The 17,909-nt window shown below is 40.3% G+C and overlaps 1 protein-coding gene across 18 annotated transcripts in view; it reads left to right on the top strand.

The window, feature by feature from the left end:
- ICA1 (islet cell autoantigen 1) overlaps positions 1-17,909 on the top strand; it is a 154,359-nt gene that overhangs the window by 50,674 nt on the left and 85,776 nt on the right. The gene's annotated exons all lie outside the window — the stretch shown is intronic.

The following is a 17,909-nucleotide window of genomic DNA, read 5'->3' as shown; positions in this document are numbered from 1 at the left end:
CTTAGGACTATAAGTGGTCTGGCTGCTTTCACAATACCATGGCAGAGTTGAGCAGTTACAACAGAGGCTAATGGCTCACAAAGCTAAAAATACTTACTCTCCACCCCTTTATAGAAAACAGTTTGCTGGCTGCTGTTTTATAGGTACCTCTAGTGCATGTTGAGATTAGGAAAGTGTGAGGTTTTAAAAATTTTTAATTGTGGTAAAAAGAAACACATACCATAAAATTTGCCATCTTAGCCATTTTTAAGTGTCCAGTTGAGTAGTGATCAATGTATTTACATTGTTGTGCAATGGAGCTGTAGAACATTTTCATCTTGGTCCCAGACAGTCCAATTCCAGAGCTCACTATGTAAACCACCTCATTCCTCCCACTCCTCCAGAGCACTATGAACAAATGAAATCCAGGGCCCATGGTACTCAGAGTAGAATGAGTCCTGATCTACAAACCAGAAGATCCATTTTTTCAGGGCATAATGCTGGACAAACTACCAAACGCATTAACCACGCTAAGCCTCCCTTGCAGGTTGGAGCTGAGGAAGGTGCCCCTCACTGGGGGGCAGTGAGTTTTAGAGGTCATGAGTCACAGGAGGTACTTAGCAGGGCACATGGCACAAGGCAAGCTCTCAGATAATGGAAACTCTTTTTTATAGTTACCATATTTACTCCTGAATCTCCAAGGGAAAAAAAAAAAATTAACATCCAGCAAAACACATATGCTAAGTAAATCAGCTGTGGGGTCTCTGAGAGGTTGGCCTCAGCCTTGGATTGCCCCCACAATGTGGGCTGGAGTAAATGGTGTTTATTGTTCTGGATTGTCTGACAGTTTGTCACACGGGAGTCTCCAGGTATGACAGGCCACTCCTGACTTCCTCTTCTACGATTCAGCGGCCTTCCTCCAACCCAAAGTGCAGGTGACTTCCAAAGTGCCTGATTGTCTCAGGAGTCCCGCCAACCCAGGATTAGCTGCCTGTCCTGTCTCTCGCTGGAGCTCCTGGGATCCCTTGAACATTTTGCTTTAAAATTTCCCTTGGCCCATGGTGGTGCACACCTGTAATCCCAGCTACCCAGGAAGCTGAGGTGAGGATCCCTTGAGCCTGGGTGGCAGAGATTGCAGTGAGCCATGATCACGCCACTGTACTCCAGCCTGGGAGACAGAGTGAGACCCTGTTTCAAAAAATAAAACATTAAAAAAATTTTTTTTCCTTTGGCTATAATGGTTAGACAACCCACCTTTGTGTTCAGGGATTTTTTTTTCCCCCTCTGTGATCTACTTTTAGTTGGATGGAGTCTTTGAAAAAAAAATTGTCTTTTGAGCATAATTTTGCGTTTATAAATGGATAGGCTAGGAAATTATATAGTGGTCTGTTAATTTGTACCTTTCCTACTGGATGTACTTTCACAGCTTTTATATTATTTCTGCTTTTAGTTCGACTTCGTGGTGAGAAATATTTAAGTTTAAATAAATACATATTCATGATGTGTTTATGTCCTGAAAAGTTTTCAGTTACGTTTGTGCAAAATAAGTAAATATATTTACACACATCCCCAAAATGACAGACATTTAAGCACATTTCTCTCACATCCTTTTCTGTTTCCCAAGCTGGAGGCTGATCCTCAGCTGCCGCCATTATTCAGTCTCCACATTCCAGGAGGCCTCTTGTCTCTAATAATTCTACTTCCAAAGTGTCTCTTGAATTGGTTCCCTCCTCTCATCCCCAGTGCTCTTATCTGAGCTAGGATCTTCCTCAATTTAAAGGACTATAATTGGCACCCCTTTCCACACTAACGCTAGTCCAATTCTGTAACATAAAGTGATCGTGTCTTTCTCCTGGCTAATAACTTTCTGTGGCCCTTCCTTGGACAATCGACAAGTCCAAAGTTAGTGTGGCCTTCTAGGCCCTCCACAGGCTGGCTCTGACCTACCTCCCCCAACCCCAGCTTCCCTCTAGAATAATTTCCCTCCCGCCTCTCTTCCCTGCTGCTGCCACACACACACATGCACACCCTGTGTTTCCAGCCTCATTAAAATCTGTGCCATTCACCCCATTCTTAACACACTCTGACCTTTGCAGGCTCTGTTTCTCCCACCAGAAATTCCCTTCTCCCTCTTTTGTGCCTGTAAAACTTTGAGGCATCATTTAAGGCCACATGACCCCCAGGGAGCCTTTGCCGACTTCCCAAAGCAAGGCTGTTACCCTTTTGCACTGTTCCTGTTGCACTTTATACATGCTTCTTAGCCTGCCACTTGGTAGATATTCAATAAATATTTATCAAATGAGCAAATAGGTAAATAAATAGGCTTAATTATTATGCAATTGGGGTTCAAGAATGTGTAAAATCCGGGTCTTACACATCCTCGAACCCAATTGCATAATAAATAAACATAATATGCATCTTATAAATGTATTACTGAAATTTAATCCTTCCATTGAACAAAAATGAGACTCAGGTATGCAAGCGAGGAGTCATTTGATATTAACATCCTGGAAGATACCATCTATACTTACTAATTCATAATTTCTGTTCCTTGAATTCTATAAGTAGAGGAACTATCCATACAGTTTTTTTTAAAATTAAGCATGTTTTGTAATACTATAAATGCTAATATATTGGCTTAAAACAGATTTTTTTCAAGTGTGGAGTGGGAAGGACCACATCTCTCTTGAGAGGCATTAAATCTTTCCATGTGACATTTCTCTAACTGTTTAAGGGAAAAGCTTGCTTAACTCTCGAGTTTCAGAGTGGACTCTAGACAAAAGTGAATTATCTGTGAACTCATCTGTGTGAACTGATCTGGTCCAAGATAGTTTTCCTTTTGCCAGATTGTCTGGCTTTTCTTCCTAAGGTTTATGTGTATTGGGTGGCACATGCAAGCTTGGCTTCTAGAATTTCATGGATGACAACAGTCAAAACATAACAGGTTTTATTGAGTGGAACCATCAAGTTCCAGGTCAAAATACTGCCGTAAATTGAGCCCATCTCTTAACAAGGGCTCCTCAGTGCCTCAGCAGCTTGAATCTCTTGGATGACTGTTTCCATGTTTCATCACTTAATGCTTTTGGCTGCAGGGTCAGAGGGATGCATAGTGCCTGTGACAACTCCCCCTACCCCCACCCAATACTGACTGTTCCACTGGCCTCTGTCTCTTTTTGGTAGCTCCTGAAGAAGGTATCATCTTAAATTACGGGTCAATGGAAAATTACCATGTTCAAGTAGTATGATTTACTGGTTACTATCTCTCGCCTCTGTAGTTTGTCCCTAAGTCTGTCATAGCAACACGTCCTTCTAGATTACTTTCTTCTTTTTGGTTAACAGCTCAAATATCATCTTTCCCAGCTAGTCGTCTTATTCACCAAGATGAAATGTTGTAATTTTTACCATCTTCTAGATTTCAGTATAAAAGAAGACAGTTGTACCCTGGTGGGTTAGCCCAGCACACTCATTTAAAGTATTTATGCTTCAGGGATCCATTACTTTTTATTTTTATTTTTATTTTAAAATATGGTGATTTACTTACATATACAAAATAGAGCGTGGGTTTTATTTAAATTTCAAACAGGAGCAGTGTAGTTACTGTTTCCCAAATGCCAATAGCGTTATAGTACTGTAAGTTGCTTTTGTTAGAATCAAAAAGAATTTTCTTCAAATCCTTCTTTACAAACAGACTTTTCAGTGACTGCAAAAATAATGGTTTGGTGGTTGCCTAGATTGCCACTTTTACGTAAAACTGGATTTATAAGTTGGCTAGGGAAAATTAATATTTTAGAAAGAAAGATCTAAATCACAATTGCTTTAGGAAAAACTTGTGTTCTGTGTTAGTTTGTCATCAAGGAATATTAAAGAATTTTGAATAGCATTTTTTAATGATTATTTTTGTTAATCCTCAACAAAGCATTCCTAACAAGATTTATGCAAGCAGTATTGGCCCTATAATGGAGTCATAGGTTGTCATGATTTCATAGGTTCCCTGTCTCTCAGTGAAACTCAGAATCCCCTTTGTCCCAAGTCCTAAGTCTATCTATATTTTAGTGTTTGAGCTATCAGAAGAATGATCGAATAGAAAACTGGTAGTTTCCATTCATAGTTCTGAGATTTAAAATAGCAAAAAAAGATGTTGGATGATTCCTTGTTCTCCAGAGAACTGCTGTAATTCTAATCTAACAGGGAAATGAGGAAATGGAGGCTGGCATGTTACCGGTTTATGTCCTGGTCAGCAGGAGCTCTGTTCACTAAAATGTGCACAGTTCTCAGCCACTTTCATCCCACTTACCTCAAAAAGTGTCTTCGCTTTGTCTCCTTTAGTGAGTTATTGATAAAAAGAAAACCTTAAACAGAAAACAGCTTTAAAAATATGTGTACTACCTTTCAAACATAAAATTTTCAGGACAGTTACAGGTATAATGAAATTATCCCAAGTGAAGAAATCCTGCTTCATCTTCAGCAGTTATCCCACTCCTAATAATTAAACAAGATCAATGGAACTCAGAGAGAGGAGCCTTAAAATCTTAAATGGGCCAATTTTACATGGGTTCAGGGAGCCCTAAAAAGAAGCAGACCCTAAGAGCCTGTTGGTATAACTCTGAAATGAAATTCCCACATGCATTAATCAGGCTTCTGTTGTTACCATCAAATGAAATATGATTTTCGGGCTTGGTAACACTTCACAGTTGATTGGCTCCTTCTATCCAACCACCCATCTATCTGTGCATCCATCTTTTAAAATTCTCTCTCCAGCTGTGACTCTGAGACAACCATTGTCATTTAGATGCTGATTCCTCACTGTGGTTCTGCTGGTGACTGCTGACATTGAAATGAGGGATGTTTCTCAAGATAGATTAATTATATAAACTAATTGAGGGATGAGGTTTTCTTCTGCTTTGTTCTTTTTAATAAATTTCTGTCCTGGACCACTAGAAGTGGGACTCAGCCATGCTTACAAGCAAAAATAGTTCATGGGTATTAGTTCATGTTCTGAGAGAGGTTCAGGCAAACGGACTTGGAAAATATCCACATCGGAAGAGGAGGGACCATAGGGGAAAATAGTCTACAGATTAATGCATGTGAAATAAATGAAGAAATCTCTCAAATAGGGAAGCTGAGAAAATAGTGGGGCAAAATAGGTTACATTTAGGATCTTGTTCTCTTTCTTTTTTTTTTTCATTTTAAACCTGTGGGGGAAAGATCCAGGAGAAGCTGGCAACCGCAAGTGCTTCCAGGGCCTGGAACCAAGTTGGGGGATGAGATGAGCTGAGGAAGCTAAGAATGAGGTTGAGGTTTCACCATACGCCTTTTCCTGCCTCTCAAATGTTGTGCCATGTGCATGGGTTACCCATTAAAATAATTTGTATTAAAAATATTGAGAATCAATGAGATTGAAGAACAGAAGAAAAGGGAGAATGACAGAAAAGTTTCTTAAATTGGCAAAAATGGGGAGGGTTTTTAAGTGGTTTGTTTTTAATAATAATAAAGGGAAGAGAGAAATCAGGTTTTAGGGGCAAAGATGGGAAGCTAAGTTCCAAGGTAATGTCAAGTGGGCAGCTGGATGGAGGAGGGTGGAGGATGAAGTCATTTTCGAAAGCCATCAGCAGGGAGAGCCATGTGAGGAGGTGAAGTCACTTAGGGATGGAAGGATCAAAACTAGTGCCCGAGGGAAATCCACCGAATAGCAGGAAGGAAGATGAGAGTGTTTCTTTTAAAAGCCTCCACTGTTCTAGGAGAACTTCAAGAAGCAGTTATGCTTATCCGGAAAGGGAAAAAAGGTGAGAAAGTAAAAAGCCAACTTTTCCCACATATCCTCAATTCTGTCCTAGAAGGAACATGTTCTATGTTTAGCATCAGTGAGAACGTGGAGAAAATCCTTTCCCAAAAAAGAACGAAGGGGGAGGGGGAGAGAGGCTGTGGAGGGGGCAGCTATTTGAGAGGGAACCATCTCCACACTTTCAACCCAACTCCAGGCCTTCGAGTTGGATTGCAGCACCCTACAGGCTGAGGTTTCGTCTCCTGACATGGAGGTTTTCTGCCAGCCTTAATGACTTGCTCTGTGTTCAGCGTCCACTTCTATTTCTTATTCATGCTGTTTAATGTGCTGAGACACAGTCTTTCCCTACAGTCTCTCTCTCAACTCTGTTCTCTCAATCTAGCGATTTCATCAGTTCCTTTTCTTTGGGAGTCTTCCAGGTCTTACAAACTAAACCCAAGAGGATTTATGTTCCTGCTAGCCCCAATTTTGTCATTAAACGTTTTTGAGTAGTATCAATTGCCATAAATCAAACTACTAATATCCCTCTGGCTTCATAATATTTGTTTATTACCAGCTTATTTTTTAATACTCTCATAAGGGTCTCCTAATGTTCAAGTTTAAAAAGAAATGGAAACACATGCAGATTCTAAACCACACATCTTTTTGTGTGCATGTTATGGATTGGGCTCCTTTTAACAAAGTGTATGTGTTAAAGTCAGGTATGACTGGGAACACAGAGGATGTGGCTCCTCTGAGGGTTACTAGAGACTGTGTGGCATACTCAGGTTTCACTGGAATTTTATCAGAGGCACCACAAATCAAGTATTTTAGAATAAGACATTGAAAACATCTTTTATTTTAAAGATCTGCATATCTTCCTCATCCAGGCTGTGTATGCCATGCTTCCTCACCTTCCCTCCCCAAGCCCTGCCAGGAAAAGGCAGGGATTTGTAAACTGAAGCTATGTCAGCTAAAGCTTTTATGGGTACTTATTATCCAGGCCTCCGTCTGCTTTTCATTAATTCTCTGCTGAAAGAATTAGCGTAGCCCACCCCCCCGCCTTTTTTTTTTTTTTTTGCATGTCTTCCATTTTAAAATAAAAAGCAACAGCTAAAAGTCATGATGTGAAACCAGACAATGGTTAGATTTCGTAAGTTAGACTCCCTCTTCCTTATCCTTAGTGTATTTTAGGTTTTAGGCAAAACCTATTAGATTCATTGTGGACTTAATTGTCCCTCCTTTCTCCCTGGCATGTCCCCATTTTCCCCACTGTTCTGCAATGTCAGCTAATAAATGGTGCAAGTAAAGTTGACATTAAGGAGATGACAATAGGAAAGAGTATTTTGAAAATATAATGAAGATTTGATGAACTTTCTTACCATTTAATCCAGAAAATAAGAAAAACGTACTTTAAAAGAACGTTAAACATGAGTTGTGCAAAAGTCAAAAGACTGCTCATTTTTTGTTTAAAAATATCTTTTTCTTAGTACAAAAGCACAGCAGATATTTAAACTCCACAATGAACAATGTGATAGGTTTATTTATGTAAGAAAATTAACATATTTGAATTTTTTCCCAGCCTAGAGTTTTCCCTAACATTCTGCCTTGTAGATAGATGTAGCAGCTCTTTAAATATGTACATAATGCAGAATATTTTTGATTAAATATTGGTAAAGTGCTCTACAGTTTACAAAGCTGTTTCATATTCATTACTTCGTTAAAACTGCACAAGAGTTTAGCGAGGGTATGAATTCTTTTTCCCATTTCACAGATAAGACCACAGGGCAGCCATGACTGACTTGCCCATAGCCATACGTGTGAACTAGAATTTGAACCCAAGCCTCTGACTCTAGAGTCAGTGCTCTTCTCGGCTTTCCAGCCCCATATTACTACAGTCCGATAAACAGATCCTTGTGTGATATTAGGTTACTATTGGAAAAAAAGGTTTCTGGGGTAGAGGAGACCTGGCTTCCTGTTCAAGTAGCAGTCACATCTTCCAGCACATGCCACGTCCTCTGAACTCATTTTTCTGACCCCAGTGTTTCATGTTCCAAGCACCCTCAAGGAGTATTTGGACTTTTTTTTTGCTTCTCACCAATCTCTTTGTCTCTTGAACATCCAGTCACATTTCTGGGTTTGGCATTTCACATTTCTGTTCTACCTTATTCTGGGAGTCGTTTTTTGAGGTGAAATGGCAGGTCTAGAGCCTGAGTTCCTTGGGGTCTGTCTGGCGCCTGAATCCTGCAAGAGTAGGCTCAACTCAGGGACCCAAAGCTGAGGCTCATGGATGGAAAGTAGACATCACAAAGGCCAGCATCCAGCAAAGGATCCTCTGCAAATTGCCCCACTGGTTTAAAGCCCGTCACTGTTGAAAGGTTTGTGGTCATAAGTGGAAAGTAGCAGAAGCCCTACAGCAAATAGGCACAGAAAATTAACAGGCCCCCTGCAGACATTTCCAGTGAAGAACATCTCAACTCACTCTGAATTAGGGCCTCTCTGGCCTGAGTTGAGTGTAAGAATCCTCTGAGAAGCAAGTTGGATGTGGAGAATCCTGGCTTCTACCTAAGGATTTTGATTCTGGAGGCCTGGGGTGGGGCTCAGAGATCTGACTTTTAACAGGCTCCCAGATAATTCCTTTGCTGGGATCCATAGATCACACCTTGAGAAATACTTTCTCAGAGCACCATCGTGAAATAGCTGATGTTCATGATGGTGACTGATCCATTAAAAAAGACAATTTTGCTCTATTTTAGAAGATAGACATTTAATAAGAGGTATCTGACTTATATGAAGATTTCTTATGTCTTAACTTTTTTTTAATAGAATATGCTTTACCTACATGGAAAAGTCACTTAAACCACTTGATTTCCCAGGAACTCTACTATGTTAAGGCTTAATGTGCTTTTTAGTACTTACATACATGTTTACCTAAGGCTTACAGCCTAGAAATTTGTATATCACAGACACTCAAAAATTACTTATTTTGTTTATCTAGAATCAGTACTAATCTTTCTAACGAAATATCTTCTCCTGCTTCAGCTAAAGCCCCCTTGGTGTTCTCTAGGTTGATATAGAAAACTGAAAGAGCTAGAATGGAGCCCCAGGTTAGTTAATATCTATTATTGAATACTCAGCAGCAAACAATTCTGACAGTTAATGTACCCATGTTAATCACAAGGAATTTTCCAGGAGCACTCTGACACTGTCCTGTCCTGATATGCACGTTAAAATTGCCCACAGGTTCGCAAAGGAATCCTCCCCTCTGCATTTTCCCCCATTCGTGCGGTGTGTCTATTGCCTATAGCTGGTTCTTCCTCTTAGGAGTAATCAGCCTAAGACAGAGCAGGCTCACCACCAGGTCCTACAGATGCCTCCATCATTTTACTCTGCAGTTTGTTACAGCTAACATTATTCTTAAGAAATATCATCCTGGCTTGGAGGTAATTTCTGTGGTGAGTACCAAGATGTTTACTAAGCTGAGAAAAAGTCAAGGGTGATATAAAAACAGTAATTCTCATTCATCCCCAGAATGGCATTTCTGTGCTTGTGGGAATGCACTAGAGGTTCTGAAATCGTAAATGAAGAATCTCAGAAATACAGTACTTTGACATTTTTTGACAAAGATGTAGTTAGCCATTCTTGAACAGAATAAAAGAAACTTTGACATTGAATGTAAAGTAGAAGTGATAACAAAATTAGCACATTTAAAAAGTTTATCATGTATCAGCTACAGTTCTAAGCATTTTACATGAATGGGCTCGTTAAAACTCCCCAAGAGGAAGACACTATGATCTCCTTTTCACAGATGAGGATTTTGACGCTTGGAGAGGTTACATAACTGTCTCAATGTGACACAGTCAGAACATGTCAGGGCCAGGTGGAAGGGATTATAATTTGACTCAGACCACATTGACACATGCATCCCCTTATTTTCTGGAACTAAAGCAGTTTCTTCATGAGCAGTATGATGGGGTCTTCTACACTTGTCAGTTGAATAAGGTTAAGAAGCCTCTGTTGTTTCAGTTTAAATGTTGAGTCAATCAAAATTTGGCTTCGTCTGTACTGTTTTAAATCATCTCTTTTTGGATGCTCTTTCAGAAGCATTCTCTGCCCCAGGAGGGAGGGCATTGGGCTGACTGTGTCCTGGGGGTAGGCAGGGGACATGGTGTCCTTGAGGCCACTCCCTGTCCCCCGGTTTCTTGCTTATCTTGCTGCAGCATCTGGGCTTGCATGGTGAGTTCCTGAAACCTGTGGCCAGGGGAATGCCTGGTCTCCTTCCTCAGCCCTAGGAATGTTCTAAGATCCTCAGCCTCCTTCCTCTGATGAATTTCCCTAACGGCAACTCTGATTACCTTGGACTTCCATTTGGCTTCTAACCCAGTGCCATTCCCTGGCAAGTTTACTGGCCAGCACCCTCAGCCACCTCCCTCTTCTTTCCATAAAACATAGAAGATCTGAATTTCTTCTCCATACCACAAAAGCTTATGGAGAAACCTGGGAGCTAAACTCAGCCCTTTTTCATCAACTGCGCTGCCTTATTTTAATGCAGCTGACCCTACTTGGAGCCAAGTCAGGCCTGAGAGGCAACCCCCTTGCAAACTCCCAAACAGGCGGTGGGGCAGCTCATCTTCTGCCTTTGGTTTTTCCCTCAGGGCTCTTCGTCCCTGAGACAAAGTTGGGCTCCATGTGTCTTTAAAAGGCCCAGTTCCCTGATTGAAGGCCCCAACCCAGAAACGGGTGGGCAGGATTTGTCCCTTCCTTTCTCTTGTCATTAACCCCATCATTCCACCACCATAATACGAAGTGTAGGATCAAGTCCACCTGCTAAAGTGGGAGATAAACACTTTCTAATCCTTTAAAAAGCCTGAGTTTCAAGTTTATTGTCTTGCTGCAGACTTGAGAACCCAATTTTGGGCTGTCAGAAGCTGGAGAGTACAACTTTCTTTTTGTATTTCTCCTGCAACAATCCAGAGGCACAGCCAGGGAGAGGTATGTCTCAGGCTGGCAATGGAGAAGGTCAGGCACATAGACATGCAAATAGAAAACCACGTTGATATATTACAAAAATATTGTCCCAATTTTCTATGACTAAAACACAAGCATTCTCACTCTAGAAAGTATGTTTTCATCTGCCATACTCATTGACCACTAAAGTAAATGAAATTTGTGGGGTTTTTTGGCATCAAGAGAATAGAGCAGTGGTAAAAGTAGACCAGACATGAAACACTTCAGTCCAGAACATGTCTACAGTTACAAAAGGAGCCAAAGCTAGACATGGCTTTTCTGAGAAATAGACAGTAAGAAATTAGAAAAGAATGATAAATTATGAAACTATCCTGTTTGGCTGGACATTTAGTAGATGGATCCAGGATTACCAGCTCAAAACTCAACTAATATTCATAACTGTGGCTTAAATCTTCATGAAACTCTTTCATTATATTCAAGAATCTAAAATGATTTTCAGTAGTCAACTACATTCTAGTAAATCCAGTTTCCTATATTCAAGTGTTCTTTTTGCTCCTTTTCCATGAGACCTCATCGGTCTCATCTCTGATTCCCAGCAAGTCCCCTTCCATACTTGTCAACCTTCACATGGCATGTGCATGCTCTTATGTCCGTGCCCTTCATGATTGCTTCCCCCAAACAGGAAGTCAGTCTGTTCCTTTATTTCCTCCATGTCAACTTATGGCCACTTGTTTAATCTGGCATAAAACCCCAAACTTCCACGAGTTCACTTTTTCGTTAATATAGTACTTTGTAATTGTTCTAATATATTGTTTTGTAATTTTTTTTTTTTTTTTTTTTTTTTTTTTGCTCAACTGTGCTAAAGGTTCTCAAAGACTTTAAGAAGCCCTAATTACTTCTGTCATCCCGGAAACACATGGCACTATGCTTTAACTCAATAAATGTTCAGTTGATGTACTTTTTAATTTTTTAAATTTTATTTTTTGTGGGTACATAGTAGGTATATGTATTTATGAGGTACCCGAGATGTTTTGATACAGGCATGCAATGCATAATAATCACATCGTGTAAAATGGGGTATCCATTTACTCAAGCATTTATCTTTTGTGTTATAAACAATTCAATTATACTCTTTTAGTTACTTTAAAATGTATAATTAAATTATTATTCACTGTAGTCCCCCTGTTGTGCTATCACATACTAGGTCTTACTCATTTTTTCTATTTTTTTGTACCCATTAGCCATCCCGACTTCCCTTCCCGCTTCCCATTACCCTTCCCAGCCTCTGGTAACCATCCTACTCTCTGTCTCCATGAGTTCAATTGTTTTGATGTTTAGGTTCCACAAATAAGTGAGAACATGCAATGTTTGTCTTTCTGTGCCTGGCTTATTTCACTTAACATAATGACCTCCAGTTCCATCCATGTTGTTGCAAACGACAGGAACTCATTCTTTTGTTTTTTGTTTTGTTTTGAGACAGAGTCTCACTCTGTCATCAGTGTGGAGCACAGTGGCATGATCTTGGCTCACTGCAACCTCTGCCTCCCGGGTTCAGGCAATTCTCCTGCCTCAGCCTCCTGAGTAGCTGGGATTACAGGCACCTGTCACCACACCCGGCTAATTTTTTTTATTTTTTAGTAGAGACAGGGTTTCACCATGTTGGCCAAGCTGGTCTCAAACTCCTGACCTCAAGTGATCTGCCCGCCTTGGCCTCCCAAAGTGCTGGGGTTACAGGCGTGAGCCACCATGCCTGGCCAGGAACTCATTCTTTTTATGGCTGAATAGTACTCCATTGTGTATAAGTACCACATTTTCTTTATCCATTCATCTATTGATGGACACTTAGGTTGCTTCCAAATCATAGCTGTAGTGAACAGCCAAGAGCCTGTATTTGCTGCAACAAATACAGGAGTGCAGATATGTCTTTGATATACTGATTTCCTTTCTTTTGGGTATATACCCTGCATTGGGATTGTTGGATCATATGGTAGCTCTACTTTTAGTTTTCTGAGGAACCTCCAGACAGTTCTCCACAATGGTTGTACTGATTTATCAGGGCTCCCCTTTTCTCCACATCCTTGCCAGAATTTGTTATTGCCTGTCTTTTGGATCAAGGCCATTTTAACTGGGGTGAGATGATCTTTCATTGTCATTTTGATTTGCATTTCTCTGATGATGAGTGATGTTGAGCACTTTTTTGTGTGCTGTTTGCCATTTCTGTGTCTTGAGAAATGTCTATTCAAATCTTTTGCCCACTTTTATATCAGATTATTAGATTTTTTCCTATTGAGTTATTTGAGCTTCTTATATACTCTAGTTATTAATCCATTGTCAGGTAGTTTGCACATTATTTTCTCCCATTCTGTGAGTCATCTCTTCACGTTGTTGTTTCCTTTGCTGTGCAGAACTGCTCCCTTTATTGTCACTGAGGCTGGAAACCTAAAGAACATCTTGATGCCTTACTCTCTCACACCTCCTACATCCAACAAATCATCAGATTAGCATATTTTGACCTTCCAAATATTTTCCAGATCTATGTCTTCTTAAGTCTGTCATCTCGGCTCTTGTTCAGGCCTTATGACGCTCGCCTGGACCACCAGTCTCTGGCTTGGCTTCCTGCTTCAAGTCTGCCTTCCACATATCCCAGTGTTACTGAAATGAAACCCAAATCCAACCACATCAACGTCTCTGCAAAGTAACTGCCAAGGCCGCAGGATTGAGTTCAAGCTCCTCAACATCCCACAAAGCCCTCTGTGGTTTCATTCTGGTCCAAATCTAGGGTTTTAATTCACACTATTTTCAGCCTCATATTTTCTGTTGCAATAACATCAAGCTACTTGATTTTCTCCAAACAATGCTTTGCTCATATTGTCTCCTCTGCTAGGAGACAGGTTGAGGTTGATACCACCTCAGCGGGTATGTGGATGATTTCCCTTCAACCTGGAGAAAGAGAATAGAAGTCCACAAGAGAAGGAGCATGAAGTAGCACAGTGTGCAGAGCAGGATGGGTGGATGTTTGTGACAATGGGTAACATTTATGCAAACCACATTTTCTGCCATAGGCCATTAGCTTGTATTCTGCTTCCATATTTTGGCTTGTGGTATACCACAATCTGTATTGTTTGTTACATACACAACTTTTAGAAATTTTAATTTTCAAAAGAAAGTTGATAGAAATATATCATTCCAAAATATAGGGAATACTCTTCTGATAAAATCATTATCTATAACATATATTTTTGGTTGATTCCCTAACATCCATTCTCTCCCAAACAGTCTAAAACAATAATTCTCAGAGTGTGGTCCCCCGACCAGCTGCATTAGCCTCATTCAAGAACTTGTTAAACATGCAAATTCTTGAGCCCCATCTCAGACCTACTGACTCAGAAATTCTGGAGGTGGGGTTTAGTAACCTGTACTTTAATAAAATCCTCCAGGGATCTGATGCATGTACAAGTTTGAGAACCACTAGTCTAAGACAATCTTGATAATTCTACTCTTTACCACAAACTTGTTTAAGAATATATAGGGGTAACGCAGTTCTGGCCAGTAAGAGGTGAGAAGTTGGTTTGGGCAGTAGGGAACCTCTGGGAAAAGTGTCCTTGTCCTAAGAAGGATACTCAGTGAAAGATCATGCCTGTGTTTACCTGAATATTTTCGTATCTGGATGTGACATCTGAAATTGCTTTGCTGTCTTGGGACCATAAAAGGTGCCAGGTGAGGGCAAAGGCAGCAGCTGAGAGGGGCCAAGCAGAGAGATCAAAGAACCTGGGCCCCTTAGGACCTCACAGAGCCATTGATTAGCTGACTTTGGAAGCTGTGCTACCTCTGGAGTATGAATTAATGTTTCCATTATTGAATTCCATTTGAATCAGCTTTCTAATGGTCGTCAAAAAAATAAAAATTGATGCATATACATACTCTTTTTATATACATGCATTTATTCACACCTAAAAACTCTTCCTTTGTTTTTAAAGGTGGCACTGGATGGTGATTATTATTACTTACCATGTTAGTGAGGTTCTTTGAAACCAAGTGAAACCCAGATGTCCCATTCCTTTCTAGAATATAGCAGCCATACTTCACTTTAATGTTCAAATACTGATGCTTCAAGCCTTTTTGCTATTTTTCCTGGAGGTGCAAGACTTTTCAGGAGTCCCTGCCCAGGCATTCTCAGGAATCCCACAGGAATGCTGTGCTCCTCAGTTCTACTGTGGCTGTCACTTGTGGCACTCTTCTGCAGGTCATCCCTTGTCATCCTGTAATGGGAGAGAATTATAACACAGACATGTGACTCCTCAAAGAATTTATTGGTCAAGTACTCCCAGAGTCCACTTGAGGATGCTTCTCTCCTCCATACTCAGCCTGGCCCCATGTCACAAGAAACAGCTTCCCTCTGCCATGTGGGAGTGCTATTGGTTGTGGCTTGCCTCTTCCTGAGGTCCTCAGAGAGGATTAATGTCTTACTAGTCTAAAGGGAAGCAGTTTGAGAGATACAGCCTACCCACTAGGATGATTAACATTCACTTCATAATGCAGAGCCCTTTAGCTCCTCCTTGTCTCTAACTTCTGCCTCCTTTCCAGAATATGTTATCGGCCTTCCCTTTGTGTAATTAAGGACCTATTAAAGTTTTTCTCCCAAAAATAAAGGAGCAATTTCTCTTCATACGTGATTTCAGACTTCACTTTGAAGGTAGTTACCCTGCTTTTTGCCATCAGGGTTTTCAAAAGCATGGAGTTGAGTTTTTGCTGATATCGCATGATACACAAGGATGGAGTGCTCTTTGAGAATTGGTGGTTAGTGTGGGGATAGGGAGTATAGGAGAAACTTAGAAATCAAGCAGCAATTGGAGCCACCATGCCTGGCTTTTCAGGAAGAACAACAACACAACTATACATCAAGGACTTAGAACTAGAGGGTCCCTCAGGGCTTTAAAACTGACCTACCTCATCTCTCCTCAGCAGGCAAAACTCATGGATTTCTAGTTGAGTGTGCAGCCACCCTCTGAGTCTCTATCTTATTTAGTTCCTCACTATGAATTGTCTATTTCTTTCCATAGTCCCCAGTTCAAATTTCTAAGACAGAGGATTTGATTGGTCTAACTTGTCATTGGTTTTTGTGTTTCAGCAAAGCTCTTTATACCAGATGACCTCACAGGTCATTGACCCAGATGGAATGACTCCCTTGGGTTGGGTGACAACCTTTAGTCTAATCAGCTGTGTTGATGGAATGGAGGTGGGGTTGAGGGACAGGGTCACAGGGTCGCTACAAAGCCACTCCTCTTCAGGGACTAGGTTAGGGCTGCTCCTTCAGCAGAGGCTGAGTTGGGCAGGGGGAAGAGGCAGGCAGCCTCCCTTAGAGGGAGCCTGGGGGCCTAGCCAGGGCAGTTATTGCAGTGTGACCAAGAGGTATAATGCAGTCCTTTCCAATGAAACATAAGGGGAAGCTGACTTTTAATTAAATGATTGACATCCACAGTTTGACTTCAACAAGTTGTCCTTTCCAGGACTCAATTTTTTCATCTGTAAAATCAGACAGTTCATCTTAGTGATTTCTAGGGACCTTTCATTCAGGGAAGACCTGGGATTGTATTGTATTTGGAGCCCTTTTTAAGAAAAAAAAAATACAAAATTTGGTGCAAAGTCTAGAAAGGGGCCCTGAGACTCAAGCGTCCTTAGTTTCATATAATTCCACTTCTGCTTCCATCCTTAAACCCTGCAGCTTCTTTCTGGTCATTGCTTTGGATTCTGCCTACCTCTTGTGCTTACAGCCTGAGGCTTTTTGATGAGCTACGCGCATGCTGGTCTGTAGTTTCACTTCCAAAGAACAGGGTTTCCCTAGCCGTTTGTCCCTTAAATAGACTCTAGACAATTTGTTGGTTTGAGAGAGCCAAAAATTTGGTCCACAAACATGTTAAAAATTTGAAATATAGTATTATTATTATATTGAAATTACCATGATTTGTACAGAAATCCTTTTGCTTTCTAACTCCACGCTCTTCAAAGTGCACCCAGTCCTCAAAAGATGTTACTGGTCAGTGGTCAGTAGTCTTTATGTCTTGGCAAACATTCACCTATCAGAGGGCAGTTTCTCATGGCTAATGTATCTTCAGACTGTTGATATGTTGCTGCTTATATTTCTTGAATTTTCATTTTCATTGTTACCGTTGTTTGTATTATATCTGCCTGTTCACACACATGGACCAATAGTTTCAAAGAAATTCATGGTAGTGTAAAATTTGAGATGAAAATATTGATGTATTAGAATAACTAACTTTATAAATGTAAACAGTAAACAGTGCTCCATTCAGAAAAAGTTCTAAAAAGAAATATGGTGCTGTTGAAAAGCTAGATTCAACTGATTCATTAATCTATTGTCTAAGAGGAGACTCTGTCCAGTAAGGGCGAGAACTTCTGATGTTTCCTTTCATGACGTTTCCACAAAACGTTCAGCAACATATTTAGTAAACTAAGTATAAATATGTTACTAAACCAAGGCTTGCTGTCATTTCTGATGACTTACAACTGTAAAGGAGAATCATAAAATGTAGAAACCAAATGGATGTGGAACTTTCTTACAACTCAAATGTTCATGTCATTGAAAATTTCAGACAATAGCATTCTGACCACCGATATGAAAGTACAACCATTATTGTTACTATGTTTTGTCTTTTCCTATCCTATTTTTTAATCTTCTTGCTCTACTTTTTGAGAAGTCTGTTAAGTTTTATCATCTAATCCATCTATTTTTTAGAGATTTTTGCTTATTTTTTCATGTTCCTTTTTTATAACATCCTGTTCTTGCTTTATGAGTAAGGTATTCCCTCATCTTTCTGAGGATGTGAATTGTTTTTGTTCTACCTGAAATACCTCTACCGGCCTCCCAGTTGCATCTTTCAGCTCTCTCTGTTGTCTGTAGACTAATTAGAAAGGTTGGCCTCAAAGGGCTAAAAGTCTTTGATTATGGGCTCATATTAAAGAAGGAGACCCTGGAAAGCTGCTTAGATGCTCTGTGTATATGGGTGGAATTTGTCAACTGTGGTTCATTAAAGAGTGATCTGGTTGTCAGTATCTTTAGTGTATTCTAAAGAGTATATTATGTATTAGGCGTATATTTTCTTGCACTTGGCAGATTCTGTAGGGGAGACTGTTTCACTTTTTGCTTGAAGAGAATATATATTGTTGTCAAAATTGTGGGAGC

The sequence above is a fragment of the Gorilla gorilla genome, chromosome 6, assembly GCF_029281585.2.
Source record: "Gorilla gorilla gorilla isolate KB3781 chromosome 6, NHGRI_mGorGor1-v2.1_pri, whole genome shotgun sequence".
In the NCBI taxonomy this organism is placed as follows: domain Eukaryota; kingdom Metazoa; phylum Chordata; class Mammalia; order Primates; family Hominidae; genus Gorilla; species Gorilla gorilla.
Note: the sequence above shows the minus strand (reverse complement) of the source record. Positions and strands in the feature narration are given on the sequence as shown.